This window comes from Schistocerca gregaria, chromosome 1 (genome assembly GCF_023897955.1).
Source record: "Schistocerca gregaria isolate iqSchGreg1 chromosome 1, iqSchGreg1.2, whole genome shotgun sequence".
In the NCBI taxonomy this organism is placed as follows: Eukaryota; Metazoa; Arthropoda; class Insecta; order Orthoptera; family Acrididae; genus Schistocerca; species Schistocerca gregaria.
In genome coordinates this window covers 705,801,223-705,820,631 of record NC_064920.1, presented here as the reverse complement: position 1 = coordinate 705,820,631, position 19,409 = coordinate 705,801,223, and the positions used below count along the sequence as shown (strand labels likewise).

The 19,409-nt window shown below is 38.5% G+C and overlaps 1 long non-coding RNA gene across 2 annotated transcripts in view; it reads left to right on the top strand.

The window, feature by feature from the left end:
• The first annotated feature begins 7,928 nt into the window (after positions 1 to 7,928).
• The window catches only part of LOC126365764 (uncharacterized), a 109,734-nt gene continuing 98,253 nt past the window's right edge, over positions 7,929 to 19,409 (top strand). For both annotated transcript variants that reach the window (XR_007566257.1, XR_007566258.1), the window contains exon 1: positions 7,929 to 8,040. This is a non-coding gene — a long non-coding RNA (uncharacterized LOC126365764). The remainder of the gene's footprint in view (positions 8,041 to 19,409) is intronic.

Sequence of the window (19,409 nt, the reverse complement as noted above, 5' to 3'; positions counted from 1 at the left end):
TGATAAAACTGACTTAAATGGTGAAGTGTTTTCCTCCACCAATTGACTTTCGACGTTAGTATGTGACACAATTTTCAACTTGATGCTTCTATCCGTTCCTAAAAAAAAGGGTTCTTAGTAGCCGGACCGACAGACAGATCGACAAGTTGTCAGACGGACAACAAAATGATCTACAAGGGTGCCATTTTTACCAGCTCAAGTGTGGAATACTAAAAATGAAGAAAAATAAAGTCGGAAAAAAGTGGATTAAACAGTAAAATCGACTAGTCAAGAAAAATCTTTCGCTATGTTATAATGTCGAAAGATTGTTTTCTTAATTGTTCAGATGTAATCGTATGCGAATCATTTATCTCCTTTACCCAGGTCAAAGATGAGTTTGCAGTAGAATATGAACATCTGTAAAGTGAACATACAGAACGAAAAGGATTATAAGTGAGCAAGTGTTTCAGCCTAGGCTACGATGGAGTATCCGTAATGAGTGCTGTATGCAACGATGTGCAAGAATCAAGTCACAGTTTGAACGTAATTTCTAATGGCACTATGGTGGCTAAGACGCTAATCAAGAAATAACCCTGAGTTTCGAAACAGCTGAGAACATCTACAAAACTCTTCATCACAGCTGTGTCCTTTTCGTAGAAATCATCCCAGTATTTACCTCAAGCGATGGGAAACTCCAATCTGGACGAGCGTACTTGTCCTGTGGGTACTTCAAAGGTAACGCTACACACACCAAATAAAACGGTTGGCCTGGCAGGTAAGAAATCATCTAAATAGTTAAGGGCAGATCTGACAAACATAATTTGGAAGAGTAAGAAATGTAACTGATGAAGTGTAGCAATAGGTTTTAAAAATATAATTTTACCCTTTCAGGTTTAATGTAAACGACTAGAAAAAAATTAATACAGCACTTAGGCCTTGCAATCTGATAATATGGACTTTGCAGCCGCATTTGACTTCGTAGGAACGGTACTGTCAGAAAGGAAGGTGGAAAATTAAGGTTTTAGTCCTGGCAACGACGTAGTCTTTATAGTCGGAGTGCAACTCGGGCAGGGGAAGGATGAGTACGGAAGTTGACCGTATTGTTTTCAGGGCAACCACCCCAGCATTTGCCTGAAGTGATTTGGGGGAAGCTTCAGTTTAGATGGGAGGTTCTGATTTGAATCGTTATCCTCCCGAACTGTCTTACTAATGCGAATATTGCTCGGTTGCATCAAAGGATCATAAGTAAACCTGCTTGACAAATTTTTCAACATCTGTCAAAGACGGGCATTGAGTGTAAATCGCCCAGGGGCGCCGACTTATAAAAAATATTGGGGGGCGGGGGGGGGGGGGCATACCCTCCGCCACACACCGTCAGGTGGCTTGCGGAGTATGGATGTAGATGTAGATACTGGGGGTCTTGCCCCAGGAAATTTTCCAAGTATTAGGTGAAAAATAGTGAGTTTTAAAGTTTTTTTTTAGCATTTTAGAGTCATATGATCAACATTAGAACTCCGAAAACTGGACTCTCGATAACTCGACACTCCGGGAAAGTAGACAAAACATAAAATATTGCTGTCGCTCAGTAATAGCACTTTGATTAATAAGTGAAATAGCTAATTTAAGCTTACTTTGAATAAGGCTCAGGGTTCATTAAATCAAAACAATATCTCAAAGTTAATTCTTTAATACAGTTAATAAAGTTAATCAGTATGCCTAATACGTTCAGTCAAGAAGTATATAAATAGCGAGTTTTAATTGGGTCTTACACCCTAAAAATATTTAAGTATTTGAAAATAACTAATACAGTACTATAGTAACACAATACTAAACTAGTACTAATATTTCGAAACGAAAAATTTAACATTATGTATGAATTCAATTCTCTATTTTAATATTGCTCTAAATGCCATTATTAGGGCTAGAGTGTCTTTAGAAAGGTGAAAGTGTCGACCGTCTGATTTGATTGCTGAATATGAAGTCGTTGATGAGTGGTTGGATGTCCAATTCATCCAAAACATCTCGGTAGGCATGAAGAACAACCAAGTTACTCAATAGCTTCTGTCCCATTGTTGATCGGAGATATGACTTCGGCCGTCTAAGGGCGCTAAATGACCGTTCTGCTGTTGCTGTCGTGATTGGAACTACTTGGAGAAGCTTAATGCACTTCACTACTTCACATAACATTTCTCCAACTGCAAACTCTGGTGTAATTTAGTTTCTTAGATCATGTATGTTTTTTTTTTAAGGCCAGTTGTTTTTTATTAGCGATATCGGCTAACATATTCAAGTCAAAGCGCAGTCTCTCAATCTCTAGGTAATTTTTGAAAAACTCAGTTGATGTTTCCAAATTTGTTTCAGCTCTGTTCACTAAAAGCAAGCACTCTTGTTCAATCGCAATGACCTGTGTGAGTCCAGTTGAAGCAAACCTCTCAGTAATGCAAGATTGCACCGTTTCACAAACTTCAATGTAAATAGCTTTGTAGTATTCCTTTGGGGTTTTGAAAGTGTGCGGTGAGCTGACTTCGTTGTTTTCATACTTCTTTGGTATACTTCGATTCCGAGGAAGCGAAAGTTCATCAACTTGTGAAGGTTTTTCTTTTAAACAGAATTCCCAAAAGTGTTCAGAACTATCACGCCTGCCATTCAGTATACAGATCAAGCCCTCATACATTTTTTCCAGATCAGCAACAGATGAATTTTTTCATTAACATCCTCAACTGGGTCCCTTGCATGGCAATAAAGACGTAAAAAGAAATAAGTCTTGAATTTTAACAGTGACTCAAGGTAGCCTGCACATTTATAACCTGCCACTGTTTTGTCCTCTGCAGATACTGTTTCAAAAACTCTAGAAGTTCTTCAAAGTTTTTCAATATTCTCAAAATACTAGAAGCTCGCATAGCCCATTGAGTCAGGCAAAGGGGTCGTAGACCAACTTGGTCGTCGGGGCTCTCACAGCGTATGCTTCTGCTAGGTCCCATCCCTTTGTTGGATTCCCTTGTGGTGTTTATTAAGTCCTTGGCTAAAGCCATAATATCCTTCATAGACGTAAGATGGCGCAGACTGTCTACAACTGCCAAGTCCAAACTGTGAACAGAGCAGTGCACATAACGAGCTTTTGGTTGTATATCCAAAACTAACTTTTTTTTAGTCGTTTGAACTTACCTCTCATATTCGAGGAACCGTCATAGCACTGTCCTCTTAAGTTATCCACTGACGAATCAGGAGAGCAAAAACGTCCTCTAAAATACTAAACAGAGTTTGTGGTTCAGTGTTGAGGGCCTCGTATAAGCCAATAAAGCCTTCGTTGATGATTAAGAAATCATCGACGGTACGAATACAAAACGACACTTGTTCGTGAATCGAAGAATCTCTTGTTTCGTCAACCATAACAGAAAAATGTTCAATCTTCTTGATTAAGCCAATACCTTTCTCAACACAGACTTTCCTAGTAGATCAATGACCTTGCTTTGAATATTGCGGGACGTCCACTTATACCCTGAACGCCCTAACCAATCTTTAAACTCAGGTATGTCGTTCTTTCGGAGCTCCAACAGTTGAAAAAAAATTGAGTTTACATCTTCGTGCCCTCTAATTGCGTCATTGTGAGCATAGAAACTGCATGGTAGTAAGAATTGTCTCAAGAGCTAAACGGCCTCTCTTCATACCACTATCTAACTATTCATTCAATTGGGAGGCCACACTTCGGTTAGTGATAGAATTTAGTTTCCAAACATCTTCTTTATGTGTAAACGTATTTTCATGAAGACGAAATTTTTCCAAAGCCTTTTTCCAGTTAGAAAACCCTACAAAAGTAAATGCAGCTTCTCTTTTTGAAGAAAACTGTAATAGATTTTTAGCATCTGCCTCTATGCAGGATTTGCAAAAAACTTTTTCGGTAGATGCTTCATATTGTAGCCATGTATATTTGATCAACCAAGACCTCTGAAATGATTTTCCCTTATCGGATTATCCAGGTTTTGGCTGTGAACGGTTCTCGCCTGAAGGCGACGAGGTAATTGACGACACAATAATTGTTGGAGGCTGACTTGCAGTATCATCGACTTCCAAGCACGCGTTTTTGGTAACAAATTTATCCATTGCAAACGTAATTCACAACACACTAAGAGACTAAAGTAAACGAATAAAATATAGTCATATAAAATAGTACACTAGGCACTAAAGTAGGAACACTCAACAAGTCTGCAGCATGCACTGAACGAAAGTATCCACATTGAATGACTGCGACAGCAGGGTGGGCTTTACATAGCCACGGCGTCGTAATGTCTCGAAGCGTGAAGGCTACGCGAGGCGGAAGGTTTCAGGCTCTTCTGCTCCAGTCCTTTTGATGTCGCCGCGGCCGCAGCGCTGGCCCGCCAGCGACAGACTTTACCCGAAGGTTCGCCCACTGGGACAAATTTTAAGTGTGCCCACAGCACCGTAACACTATCACGATTCACATCACCCGTTTTCAGTTAACCTGCTTACTACCGTAATAATTATTGGTTTTAACTCATTACCGAATGTATTTTAAAAGGTAACTATCGTCAAACAAGGTAAATAAAAAACTCGAACATAATTTTGTGATTTTACAGAGCATAATATAACTAACAAATTTCTTAAATTTTGAGTGTCCTCGGGCCCCCTCAGGCCTCATGGAGTTGGTGCCTGTGAAATTGCCTAAGAAATGAATTAAGCTGCAGAGAAACTATTCGGCGAGTTTCGTGAGGACGAGAAGCTGGAAAAGTCCGTAACTGGGCTTCAGGTAACACTTTTTTTTAAAAGTGATTGACAACATTAATTCGCAACTCAATACCTGATTTTAAGGAATGAAATATTTTATAGACACATACATAGGAATATAATCCTTTTTCGTATCTACAGCTTGTGACGAAAATCTTAAAAATGAAGCAGTTAAAGTTTTTCAATGACATGACCTTTCTCTTCTGTTTATAGCACAGCTAATTTTGAAAAGAACTTTGTTTTAAGTACAAGTATAAAATAAAATCTGTCACATAAGATTAAGCAGAGCTGCCGAGTTTGCTTGATGTCGTCCTGACGCTGCAACAAAAACAACGATTCTTGCAAAACTGAGCGTTTTTTTTTCAAGCTGAAAATAATATGAAAAAATGCTTATGATCTGCAAAGAGTCAGGCACGATTATTCGATTTGTCAGTGCTATCAACAGTAGAAGGTGGTGCGAATAGTCACAGGATTGTTTGACTGGTGAGAGACTGTAACAAAATTCTTCAAAGATTGTAACTGGCTTAGCTAGATGAAAAACGCCGCACATATCTCAAGAACAGGCTTAGAAAACTCCAAGACCTATTTTGCAGTGCGAAAATCTCGAAATCCCAGCCCTCTACGTAAGTGTGCCGTAGAGATCGTTCAGAAGAAATTGGGCGCTCACAGAAAGCGAAAGAGCAGTCATTTCTCAAGCAACAGAAGTTATTGAACTATGGCGTTCAAGCGCAGGTTCTTAAATGGGGCAAAGAGGCATGTTTTTGTAATGTACAGGGTGAGAAAGCACAACACTTATCACAGCAAGAACGATTAGTGTTATGTAGACCGCTCACCTGGAACATCGATTGTTAAGATTTTCTTGAATTCCTCTAGAAAGGCCAAGCATTTGCAACGATGATTGTCTCATAATTTGGATATGGAAAAACTGATCAGGGAAGGCTTTGATAGCATTGCAATGATGAGTGGCTGGTTACGAGATGTGTGAATAACAGCAGAACTATACCCGATAGCCCAGATGGTATACTGTGTGGCACACGTTCTCAATTTAGTTCTAGCGCATTCGTGTACGGTAACTATGATATGAGACTGTATGGAAACTTTAAAAGAATGGTAAACTTTTTTCGACAGTCTCTATTTCGGGACTAGGTTTTGAAACAAACTGCGACACAAATTAATTCGTCACATTCAATGCTTACCTAATTTGTGAGAATCGATGGTCCAAAATGCGTGTGGCTGTTGAAAGGTTGTACTGTATTGTATTTATGGAACTGGTGATCTAGAAACGATGGAAAGGCTTTGTTCCCGCCGCAGCCCTCAATGGTACACAACCCCACAACAGGCTACAGCACTCCAATCACCCCTCCGCCGCCCCACACCGAACCACTCTTTCAGGGTTATTGTGCGGTTTGGACCCCAGTGGACCCCAACCGGGAACGTCTCACACCAGACGAGTGTAACCCCAATGGTTGCGTGTTAGAGTAATTATGGTGTACGCGTACATGGAGAAAGTGTTTGTTCAGAAATCGCTGACATAGTGTAACTGAGGTGGAATAAGGGGAACCAGCCCACATTCGCTGAGGCAGATGTAAAATCGCCTTAAAAACCATCTACAGACTGGCTGGCACACCGGACCTCTACACTAGTATGCTGGGCGGATTCGTGCTGGTGACCGGAACGCCTTCCCCCCCCCCCCCCCCCCCTCCCCCCCGGAAAGCACTGCGTTAGACCGCACGGCTAACCTGGCGGGCTGTTGAAAGGTTAGTAGAATGCTTCCTGTAGTACGCGCAACACTAGGACACTTCGAGATGGTGCTAGTTGGGATGTCGCCACTCAAGCATACCAACTGCAGACTGCCATAGAAAATAGTGTTTGTCGTGTCGCCAGACGTACTAACAAAAGTTTTATTCATAACAGCGAACCTAAACAAAGCAATGCAGAGAGCCAATGTGTACTTCATCAACACTTTCAGTCATGTAAACACAATTAAACGTAGTTTTAAAAAATGTTCGGAAAGAAAATCAGTTCTCAATCTTTTTTGAGTATCCAGAGTAGATGAGTTCCAGTGCCATAGTTGTTCCAAGAACGACTGGAAGGCAGTCTCCGCATAGCAATGTAACAGGAAAAAGTGCAGAAATAGAAAGTGGGCCTAAAGTTTTTGTACAATTATCTAAATACATTTTACAAAAACTATACAACTCACAAATTTGTGGTTTGTGATAAATGGGTGAATTAGCAAGTCTTTTGTTATAATATAAGTAAACTTCAACATGTGCGCTATTTGTTGCTCGAAGATTGTCTAATGGGTATTGGATTTCATGCCACACATTTGACAATGTTCCTTGTGTATAGCCGCAACAGATCAGGTACTTGAGTACTGTAAACCTTGTCCTTTACATAGCTCCACGAAAATAAATCCAAGGCATTATGTATGGTGCTCTCGCTGACCGGGCAGTGGGACAATCACGCCAAATCCAACTGTCAGTAAATATTTCATTATGTAAATTTCTAACATGAAATCCCCAGTGTGGTGATACACCATCTTATTGGAAATCCACATCACGCTGCAAGTGTCACAGTTACAGTCCCACAAGCTGTTCTGGTCTATCCAGAGAGATGTTAGTTATTAATTATTTTTCGATAAAAAAAAGAAAGGGCTCGGGACTCTGTTGTGCATTATACCGCACCACACATTCATTTCAGGAGAATCCCTAATGTGATCTAAGGCAATTTGTGGACTTTCTGAACCCCATATCCTCGCATTATGCTTGTAACCTCATCTGGACATTAGATTCGTTGAAGATACTCATTCATGCCAAAGTCCTCGTCGCAAAAACTGCTGAAATACCATTTGTTTGTAAAGCGTGTCGTATCGGTAATTTATACGCAGGCGACTGCAATCTGTCGTGTAAAATTCTTCGCACTGTGGTCCTTGGAATCACTGATTCACGAGACGTCCGTCGAGTAGATTTGGAAGGCATCAGAAGAACGCCTAATGCACAGGTCAGACCCTGTTTTCACTGACCGAAGTCCGCCTTGTTTGCGGAAGAATCAACACATTGCACGTCTGTTTAAATTTCCTGAACCACGCAACAATACTCCTTCTATCCGGTGCCTCTCTTCACTATTATCTTTGAAAATTTCGCAGCACAGTAACTGGAGATTTTGTCTCGTTGTAGGACTATCACAGAACACTCCTACGCCTTCTCCTTACGTGACGCCATTTTCCAGCAGCAGCTAATGTAATGCCCTCTACCAGCAACGAAGATATACGAACAAGCTTGATGCTTTGTCCTTTCATTTGGCACAAACCACAAATATGTAAGTTCTATACTTTCTTTAAAATAAATATTGATACTCGTACGTTGCCGTTGAAATATATTTCACCCTTTTAGTGAGCATGTGATTACAGCGGCTGATGTACATTTTAAACCATGTGAAGAAACGATCAAAGGGATTTACATGCTTCTGCCTGAGAAAACAACTTCAGGACAAAATAGTCTTAAAGAACACAAATATTTCTGCTTGAAATTGAGGCATAATGCCTTCGAGTGAATCTGAGATAGGCTTATGCCACAATCACTGGAAATCTGTATAGCAAAAATCTGACATAGCAATATTCGCTACTGATCAGTGTGATGAACAGTTTTTCCCTTTCATAAAAAATGCGTCTTTTCATTTTAGCTACTTTCCAACTGCCCACAGCGATCCTTGAAAGATGATTCTGCAATCAAGAATTCAAAATCTTACATTAGAAATGAAATGGGAAAGAAAGATTTCCTGGCCTTCATGTACCCGTAATGAGTGTTCATCGTGATCTGGCGGCGCAACTAGAGCCCGAAGAAGTTACAAATAAATTAACAATAAGACCTAAAAGGCCAAATGCAATACTGTACTTCAAATTGAACTCGTTATTCTTATTTACTAAATGATATTAACTTAAAACACAAAGTTACAACTAAGTGCCAAAGAGTCGCTAACTTAAATACAAACGAAGAACGATATTATAAAACTTTATTATGTAATGCAATTGGTTATGTAATATCTCTATGTAAAATGACATGTCCCGAGTGACGGACTCACTGACTCATCATCGCCCAGCTCAAACTGCTAAGGATATAGGGGAGGGTCGTATAAGAAGAAATTTTTGAAATACAACCCCTTAGGGGGTGAAATAAGGTATCAAAGGTTTTTTTGAAAAATATTGTTATTAATGCAATTTTGAAGCTATACCCACAAAAATTGGCAGGTATTTGGTTTCTGAATCAGAAATAAAGAAATATGTTTTTCAGCATTTTTGAAAATTTAACCCCTATGGTAGGAAAACGTGTTAAAGTTTTTTTGAAAATAAATCGTTAACATAGAACTACTAAAGTATTTTTAAAGTTACATCTATGAAAGCTGGTAGTTGTCTTCTCAGTTACACATTAAATAAAAAAGTGTTTCAGTGTTTTTGGAAATTCAACCCCCTTACGGGGTTAAATAGGAGATGAAAATTTCTTTGACATTATTTTGCTATGAAAGTATTTTCTCTAGCTAAATATATGAACTTTGGTATATCACTTCTCTGTTTGACATTTAAAAAAAATGGGTTTCACTGTTTTTTGGGAATTTGACCCCTAAGGGGTTGAAAATTTTTAAGAAAAAATTAGATTATATCAACAAATTTTTATTCTCATCTTCTCTTCAGGTATTACGCAGGTATTGCCTGTTACAGTACCCATATCTGTCGCGGTCTTCCTCTGTCTCTTCTCCCATGGCACTTATAATTCCTTGCTTTTAAGGGAAGTTCTTTGTAGATGTTCATTCCATTTTCTTCTGTATACTCGAATTTCATGATTGAGGCTAAAAATTTGCAGTTCTTCTCTAATATATTGATTTCTTAGCCAGTCTTCTCCTTTTGCAACCTTTATATAATGCCTCTAAGGAATTTCATTTCTTGTGCCTGAATCTGACTTTGTTGCTTCTTGGTAATCACCCATGTCTCACTCCCATGGAGCAGTGTGGGAACTGCAACAGTTTTGTAAAATGTAGGGTCCTTTTTGGTTTTGTTTTTTAGGTTCATGTTGATTGTTCAACATACCTGACTAAATTTACTAAGCTTAATTTCCATATCTGTGCTGTAGCCATATGTCATTTCACATCCAAGGTAACTGAAATGGTTTACTTGCTCTAAAATCTTCTGATCTATCACTATTTTGGTTCTGATTGGTTCTTTCCCCATGAAGGCCATTGTCTTAATTTTTCTTTTGAAATTTCCATGTTAAATTTTGCACTTGTTTGTTTTAGCAAGTAGATTCCTTTCTGAAGGTCATCTTCCTTATCTGTTAGGATCACTGTATCATCAGCATATAGTAAATTATTTAAAAGAAATTTCCTATCTAGGTTGTCTATTTTTCTATGCAGTTCAGAGAAGGTGATGTTGGAAAATAGTTTTATGGCAGTGGAGGGCAGGTAGACAGGGATAGGGAGGGGTTTACCAAAGAATACAGGTGCAAACATTATGAAGTAGTCTTTGAAGTCAACTATGTTGTCCTCACAGGTATTCTCAACCCCTTGGTGGTAAGCCTTGGCTTTGGTCACTTATGTTAATGGAGGGGTTATTTGGTAGTCAGGCCTGCATAAAAGTCTGTCCAGAAGTTTCGATGAATTTGGTAAAATGAACTGCTACTTTCACAGGTGGTTTTGTTTCTTACATTGTAAGATATACTTGTTATGACTGTAACATTTGATAGGCAAAAGCATGGACAGGCCACGCACCTGGATTACCCCCATACACGGGACCCAAGTAGCAAGCTGTGTGAATTAGGGTCAGCATAAGAATGGAACATGCTATTTTGTTAGTTGAGTAGATGACAGAATATCACTTGGCAGTTGATCAGAAAGGCTCTTAGGTGGCTTTTTGTTATTAGGTGTGATGGAAAGTAGTCAAAAGTCTGCCAGAGGGTGCAACTCATCTGTCCAAGAGGATGTTGGGTACTGAGAAGGGTGCCCCCTTCCAGTGTTTTAGTAGTGATGGTTGGATAGTTAAAAAGTGGGGGCCTGTTTCCACTCACTTTTTTTTCATTTCATAGATGCATGAATTTCTACCACCACTGTATACTAAGTAATCTCACTCTTGCCCTTCCTCCTTTGTATCCAACACTAAATCATTGTGTATTATTTCACCATATAGAGTTTGGTTCCATGATGATATTATAAACTTTCTAGGATGATGGAGAAGGGTAAATGTAATGCCAGAAATGACCAAGTTGAAAGTTATTGAAAATCACTCTGATGCATCTGACAGTGAAATACATGTACCGGTACTGTTGTGGCTAAGATTGTAGGGTAGGCAACTTTCAGAGGTAATAGTACCAACCAAACAAGGAAAAAAGACTTGTAAACATGAGCTCTAAGAGGCATACATTAAGAGCTATGAACAAATACATCTTCAATACTGTGAAACACTTCTCTTCTACTGCAAGCTCTATGGTTTCCATATTTCTGGAGGAGGGAGTATGAACCACAACTGGAAAAAATGCCCAACAAATAAGGCCACTAAAATGCTATGGACACTTGTCCTGTAGAAGAGATGGGTTTGATGGTACGGCATCGAAGATGACAAATGCTCATAGCTCTTAAGGTATGCATTTTGGAACCCAAGTTTACTAAACATTTTTTGCTTGTTTTGTTTTGGTGCATACTACTGTGTCTAAAAGTTGCCTCCCCTTCAACCTTAGCAACAGCAGTACCAGTACATGTATCCCATTGTCTGAGGTATCAGAATGATTTTTGCTTATAACTTTTGACTTGGTCATTTCTGGAGCAGGACTGCATTCCTCAGATTGTTACATTTACCCTCCCCCGCCATTCCTGAAAGTTTTTAACCTCATCATGGTCAAGCTCTCTCTCTCCCACTGTGTTCCTAGCCTCTCTCCTCTGACCCTAGGTCCTCCCCTCCCCCCTTCTCTTTGCTATTCCATCCCCCTCCTCTTGTTAACATCACTTGCTTCATTTAACGCAACACATGACATTAATGAAGTCTTAGTGCTACAACATTGTGAGGCTACAGCTTTGTGCTCAGCACACTCCTGTGACGCTAGTAAGGCCTGTAGCTGGTGATTTATTAATCAGTAAAGCGATAGCCCCAACCATGAAATCATGTGAAATTAATCAATGAAAAGTCATGTATTGGAAACTACTGCAATCTGGGTTGACAATAGGGGTGGTGTTGACAAACATGACAACATGGGGCCACCGCACACCTAGACATAGGGCCTAATAAAGATGGGTTTCATCAATTTACAGAATGATGGTAAAGGTTTACTAGAGTTAAACTTATTATGTGGTTTTCCTACTTGAAACAAATGAATGATAATTAGGCTAAGTGTCAGTTTGTCAAAAACTGCAATGTAACATCGTATCTCCATTGCTTTTTTCAAAACTGATGCCAATTTATTTGTTCTGGGACTTGTTTTAGCACAAATATATCAAATAAATTTTAAATCGGATTGTGAAGTTAATTTTTCTTTTTACTTTGATTTGATCATTAAGATTGCTGTGCTCATGCCTCATATTATAGGATGGGTTAGTGTGCATTGATGGCAAGGCCACAATCTTGTTCAAATACTAACTAACACTAATGTGAAGGCTCCACATATCCACAAAATTTTCTGGTGTCTAGGTGAAGTTTCAGCAGTATTACACATAAATGAGAGGTATCAGCTCTTAATCTCTCATTGACAATTGTTGAATATACTATACAAAAATTTGAAAGTGACATTGCCATGAAACTGTCTCTTATCCATGGATGTCTTCTTAAACAAAAAATATTCATACAAATAATGGTACACAGGTTACTTATTGAACTTTTGAGCCTATTAAAGCATAACTGTATTTTTTTATTCCTTTGTATTTGGCGTATAATCATTTGAGATGACATTCATAAAATTGATCGTAACATGTATAGTCAAAACACTCATGTTGCTGTACAAAGAAATATGAGTACATATTGTAAATGTTGATGGGTGTATGTAATACCTTAATTATGTTATAAATGACACTGACACTTGACTACAAGTGAACAAACAGAAGAAAAAGTATGATATAATATTCAAAGATTTATGTACTATGACACTTAACACAATTATATTTCCTCAAAATATAAGAGGTATCATAGATAAAGTTAGTGAACTGCTAATAGATGTTAACTCTGAAATTACTGGTATATCAGAGCACCACTTAAATAATTTGATAATTCAGAGGGTTCCTTTACCAGGCTACAGATTAGCGGGCTGTTTCTCAAGGAGTTCCTTGCGGGGTGGGGGAGTGGCTCTGTACGTAAAAAACAGTATTTAATTTGAATCCATAAACATATCACGACACTGCACTGAACAGATATTTGAAAGTTGTGCAGCATTAGTTGAATTTAGTGAAACTAAACTTCTAATTGCTGTTGTTTGTAGGTCCCCTAACTCCGATTTCAGAGCATTTTTGCTTAAGCTAGAGAGGGTTCTCGATTCACTTTGTAGGAAGTACCAGAAAGTAGTTATATGTGGTGACTTCAATATTAATTTTGTATATGATTGTGCAAGAAAAAGGATGTTGGTAGATGTCCTAAATTCATATGATCTGATACAAACTGTGTTTTTTCCAACTAGGGTGCAGGGGAACAGTAGCACAGTCATAGACAATATTTTTATTCATTCTTCATTATTAGATGGGCATTCTGTTAGTAAAAGGGTGAATAGCCTTTCAGACCATGATGCACAAATGTTAACACTGAAAGGTTTTTGTACTCAAACCTATGTCATATTTAATTACAAACTATGCAGGAAAGTTAATCCAACAGCCATAGAGATTTTTTTAATACTTGTCAAGGAACAAGAGTGTCAAGATGTTTTTAGTGCCGATAATATAGATGATAAATACAATGCTTTCCATAACACATTTCTCATGCTCTTTGAGAGTTGCTTTCCATTAGAACATTCTAAACGGGGTACTAGCAGTAATGGACAACCAAGTTGGCTGACTAGTGGGATAAGGATATCATATAGAACAAAGTGGGAATTATATCAATATGTTAGAAGTAGTCACAATCAAGCTACAGTAGCCCATTACAAACAGTATTGAAGGGTACTTAAAAATGTTATTAGCAAGGCAAAAAGTATATGGTATGCAAATAGAATAGCTAATTCACAGGATAACATTAAAGCCATATGGTCAGTTGTGGAGGAAGTGTCTGGCCAGCAGTACAAGGTTGATGATATAAAGTCAATTCGCAGTAATAATATTTCTGTTACTGATAAATCAGATATATGTACAGTATTTAACAATCATTTTCTGAGCATTGCTTCCGAATTAAATAAAAAATTTAGTTTCTACAGGAAATCATATAAATTTCTTAGCAAATGCCTTTCGGAGATTGACGTTTGAAATACTCGCCTGTGATACACACAAGAGGGAGATTGAGTCAATAATTAAATCACTGAAGGCTAAGCCTGACAGATAGTCAACCAACATTTAAAAATAAATTAAAAGAATTTGTAGATGACAACTCCTTCTACTCATTGGCTGAATTTTTAGATATAAATTAAGGGAGGGGAAAAAACTAACTTAAGCATTAGTGTCATGCAATATTTTGTGTAATGTAATATCTTGTACAGACATCTTTCATTAACCTGACACGTTCCACATCATTACAAAGTGTCGTATTCATGATCTATGGAACAAGTATTAATCTAATCTAATCTAATCACTCCCATGGTTATGGTGGAGTGTCTAGCAGAATCTTAAAGTACTGTGCTGCACATGTTAGCCCTGTATTTAGCCATATTTGTAATTTTTCCTTTAGGAATGGTCAGTTTCCTGAGTGATTTAAGTACTCAGTAGTAAAGCCGCTTTATAAAAAGGGAGAAAGGGACAATGTAGATAATTTTAGACCTATTTCTATGCCATCAGTGTTTGCAAAAGTTATTGAAAAGGCTGTGTATGTAAGGTTAATTGATCATTTTATATCACACGATTTGCCATTAAATGTACAGTTCGGCTTTAGAAGTCGTTTGGCAACTGAAAATGCTATATTCTCTTTTCTCTGTGAGGTACTGGGTGAGCTAAACAAAAAGTTTGGAACGCTTGGCGTATTTTTTGATTTAACAAAGGCATTTGGCTGTGTTGATCTCACAATATTGCTCCAAAAGTTGGACCATTACGGAATAAAGACAGTAGCTCGCAATTGGTTCACCTCTTATTTTAGCAACAGGCAGCAAAAGGTCATTATTCACAATGTTGATAACGGCTTCGATATGGGCTCTGAGTGGGCTACTGTCAAGTGGGGGGCGCCCCAGGGATCAGTGTTGGGGCCTCTCCTGTTCCTTATTTATATAAATGATATTCCCTCTAGTATTATGGGTAACTCTAAAATATTTATGTTTGCTGATGACACGTGCTTGGTAGTAAAGGATTTTGTGTGCAACATTGACTCGGTTTCAAGTAGTGCAGTACATGACCTCAGTTCATGGCTTGTAGAAAATAAACTAATGTTAAAGCACAGTAAGACTCAGTTTTTACAGTTTCTAACACGCAATTCAACTAAACCTGATGACATTTTAATCTCACAGAATGGGCATATGATTAGTGAAACTGAACAGCTCAAATTTCTAGGTGTTCAGATAGATAGTAAGCTGTCATGGAAAGCCCACGTTCAGGATCTTATTCAAAGACTTAATACTGCCATTTTCACTATTCGAACGGTATCAAAAGTGAGTGATACTTCGACACGTAAATTAGTCTACTTTGCTTCTTTTCATTCACTTATGTCGTATGGTGTTATGTTTTGGGATAACTCTTCCCATTCTAGAAGGATATTTTTGGCTCAGAAACGGGCGGTTCGGGCAATAAGTGGTGTGAGTTCACGAACCTCTTTTCGACCTCTGTTCACAAGGATGGGTATTTTGACATTGGCCTCTCAATATGTATATTCCTTATTGTTGTTTCTTGTTACCAATATTAGTTTATTTCCAAGAATAAGCAGCTTTCACTCGGTTAATACCTCCTTTTGGATCGGACTTCCTTAACTCTTGTGCAAAAAGGTGTAAAGTATACTGCTGCATCCATTTTCAATAAGCTGCCACTCAAATTCAAAAATCTTAGCAGTAATCCACGCACTTTCAATTCGAAACTGATGAGTTGCCTCGTGGGTCACTCCTTCTATTCTGTCGAGGAGTTCCTTGAAAAATTAAGCTGATTCTTATTGTATTGCTGATAGTGTTTACTTAAACTTGTGGACTGACTTTTTTTCAGGTTCATGAACATTTATTTTTATCTGCTATTACCTTTATGTTGTAAGTTCATGTACTGACACGTTCTATGACCTTGGAGATTAGCTCCTCAATTTGGTCCTACGGAACTTGACATGTAAATAAATAAATAAATAAATTAATTAAAAAACATAAAGAAACACATGATAAGATATGAAAAGATTTCCGTATGATACATACAAACTGCAACTCTGTAGATGATGTGCCTCAAGATTATTCAGTCAGTTATCTTCCTCAAAAGTTTTTGCACCAGGGTTACAGGCCAATCTCTGAAAATACATCTAGGCTAACCAGCATCACATTAAGGCATAGGCATGTGTGTGTGTGTGTGTGTGTGTGTGTGTGTGTGCGTGCATCTGTGTGTGTGTGCGTGTGTGTGTTTTTTGTATATGTGTGTGTGTGTGTGTGTGTGTGTGTGTGTGTGTGTGTGTGTGTGTGTGTTTTGTATGTGTGTGTGTATTTATTTTAGTTTAGCTTGTGAAAGGATAACTCTGCAAGCTAGCAAGTTTTATTTCTTTCATGAGCTTATCGACAACTGAGTGCTTCTGTTTTTTGCGGAATATTTAGTTATATTTGACCTTTACTTGAATACTAAACCACTCCTCTCCCACAAGAGGGTCATTAAGCATTGATATTTTGTTCCACTTTTTTCCGTTGCTCACTGTTCAGCTGTTTCACATCTACATTGGTTTCTACAACTACTCTATTTACCAAAATTCTCCTTACATACCAAATGTTGCATTTAGTGTATTTCTCCGTGATACAGTAAATAGATGAACAACAGTGTCACATGGCCAAAAATGCCAGCATCACACATGATATGCAGAATCATGAACCTGAGTGAGAACACATGTGATGGCATATGTTTTCTTATTAATTCAGACTAATGCTGTAGCCAGCCCTGAATTGCTCTTCAACAGTGGAAAGCATGAAGGTGCTTAAAACATCAGTTTAGGCCTGTGATGTGATAGTGCCATGCAAAACAACAAGGGATAAAAGCTGTTCACCGCCCCCCCATGAAGAAGATGACCACCCCATAACAACACCACCACCTCCAAATTCTGCTGTTGGCACTACACTGCTGGCAGATGATGCTCACCGGGCATTCACCATACCCACACATACTCATCCAATTGCCACATTGTGTACCATGATTTGTCACTCCACACAACATTTTTCCACTATTTGATCATCCAATGTTTACGCTCCTTACAGCAAGCGAGGTTTCGTTTGGCATTTACCAGAGTGATGTGTGTCTTATGAGCAGCCACTCGACCTTGAAATCAAAGTTTCCTCACCTTACTGTCATAGTACTAGCATCCTGATGCAGTTTGGTATTCCTGTGTGATGATATGGATAGATGTCTGCATATTACACTTAATGATCCTCTTCAACTGTCAGCAGTGTATGTCAGTCAACAGACAAGGTCGGCCTGTACGCTTTTGTGCTGTATGTTTCCCTTCACATTTCTATTTCACTATCACATCAGAAACTGTGGACCTAGGGATGTTTACGAGTGTGGAAATCTCATGTACAGGCACACAACATAAATGACATCCTATCACCTGACCACCTTCAAAGCCCGTGAGTTCTGTGGAATACCCCATTCTGCACTCTCATGATGTCTAATGACTACTGAGGTCACTGATATGGAGTATCTGGCAGTAGGTGACAGCAAAATGCACCCAATATGAAAAACATATGTTTTTGGGGGTGTCCAGATACTTTTGATCACATAGTGTACTTGTTCAGTGCAGTACTGTGATACGTCTACAGACTCAAATGGAATACTGTTTTTTATGTACATGGCCACTCTTCCACTCTGCAAAGAACTCCTAACCTGCATCTTGGTAAAGGAAGACTCTGAATTGTCAAATTGTTTAAGTGGTGCTATGTTACAACAATAATGTCAGTGTCAACATCTATAAGCAGTTCACAAAGTTTATCCCTATTGCCTCTTATATTTTGTTGAAATACACTAATTCCTTCTCTGTTTGGATACCTGAAGTCCTCTGAAGCTGATTCCTTTGTTGAGGGACTTTATTTAAGCAGTTATACCTAGGAGCTGACTTCAATCTAAAAAAAAGGTGTGGCCCTAACACCAACTACTACAGAAATTTTCCATGAGGGATCCCACCACCACCCACTACACTGTCACCTATATTCTTTGCCGGCCTCCCCTTCCCATACCTATTGAGGTGCAGTCCATGCCTAGTGAAACCCATTCTATTGATAGACTCATCTTTCAATACTGCTATTTGAGCCATGCCTTACGCCAGCAGTGCCTTCTCCAGCCCCATGTTAACACACCTAACAGCAATTTGGAATATTATTGAAAGGGAAACAGGGCAACCAAGAGCACAGGAAGACTTTAGTGCCATAAAACTGAATGACAAGTGTACTAACAAACAATCTGAAATTGGAAATATTGTCAATAATCTTTTTTTTAAATGTTGTGGAGAAAATAGGATCTAGATCTTCACTAGAAGAGGCAAGGCTTCTAATAGAAGAGGCCATACCTGTGCAGTTTGAAACAACTGTATTTCCACCAACCTCTCCCTCTGAAATCAGTAAAATAATAAACTCACTGAAAAGTAAAAGCTCTTACGGAATTGATGGCATTTCCAGCAAGACACTTAAAGCTTGTTCCCCACAGATAAGTAGGATTCTCAGCCACGTATGTAATAGCTCTTTGGAGCAGGGTGTTTTCCCCGATAGACTGAAATATGCCATTGTAAAACCATTGCATAAAAAGGGGGATACCTAGGATGTCAACAACTACTGCCCAATCTCTCTTCTGACAGCTCTATCAAAAATTTTTGAGAAAGTAATGTATTCAAGAGTAGCCTACCATATTTGTAAAAATAAAGTACTAACAAAATGTCAGTTTGGTTTTCAGAAAGGCTTTTCAACACAAAATGCTATAAACGCTTTCACTGATCAAATATTAAATGCTCTGTATAACCGGACATCACCCATTGGTATTTTTTGTGATCTCTCAAAGGCCTTTGACTGTGTAAATCATGGAATTCTTTTAGATAAGCTAAATCATTATGGTTTGAGGGGGGCAGTGCACAAATGGTTTAATTCATACTTAACTGGAAGAATGCAGAAAGTTGAAGTAAGTGGTTCATGTAACGTTAATACAACAGCTGATTCCTCAAACTGGGGGTCTATCAAGTACGGGGTCCCACAGGGTTCGGTCTTAGGTCCTTTACTGTTCTTGATATACATTAATGACTTACCATTCCATATTGATGAAGATGCAAAGTTAGTTCTTTTTGCTGATGGTACACGTATAGTAATAACACCCAAAAACCAAGAACTAAGTGATGTAATTGTAAATGATGTTTTACTTTCATTCACTGCTTTCGTATGGTATCGTATTCT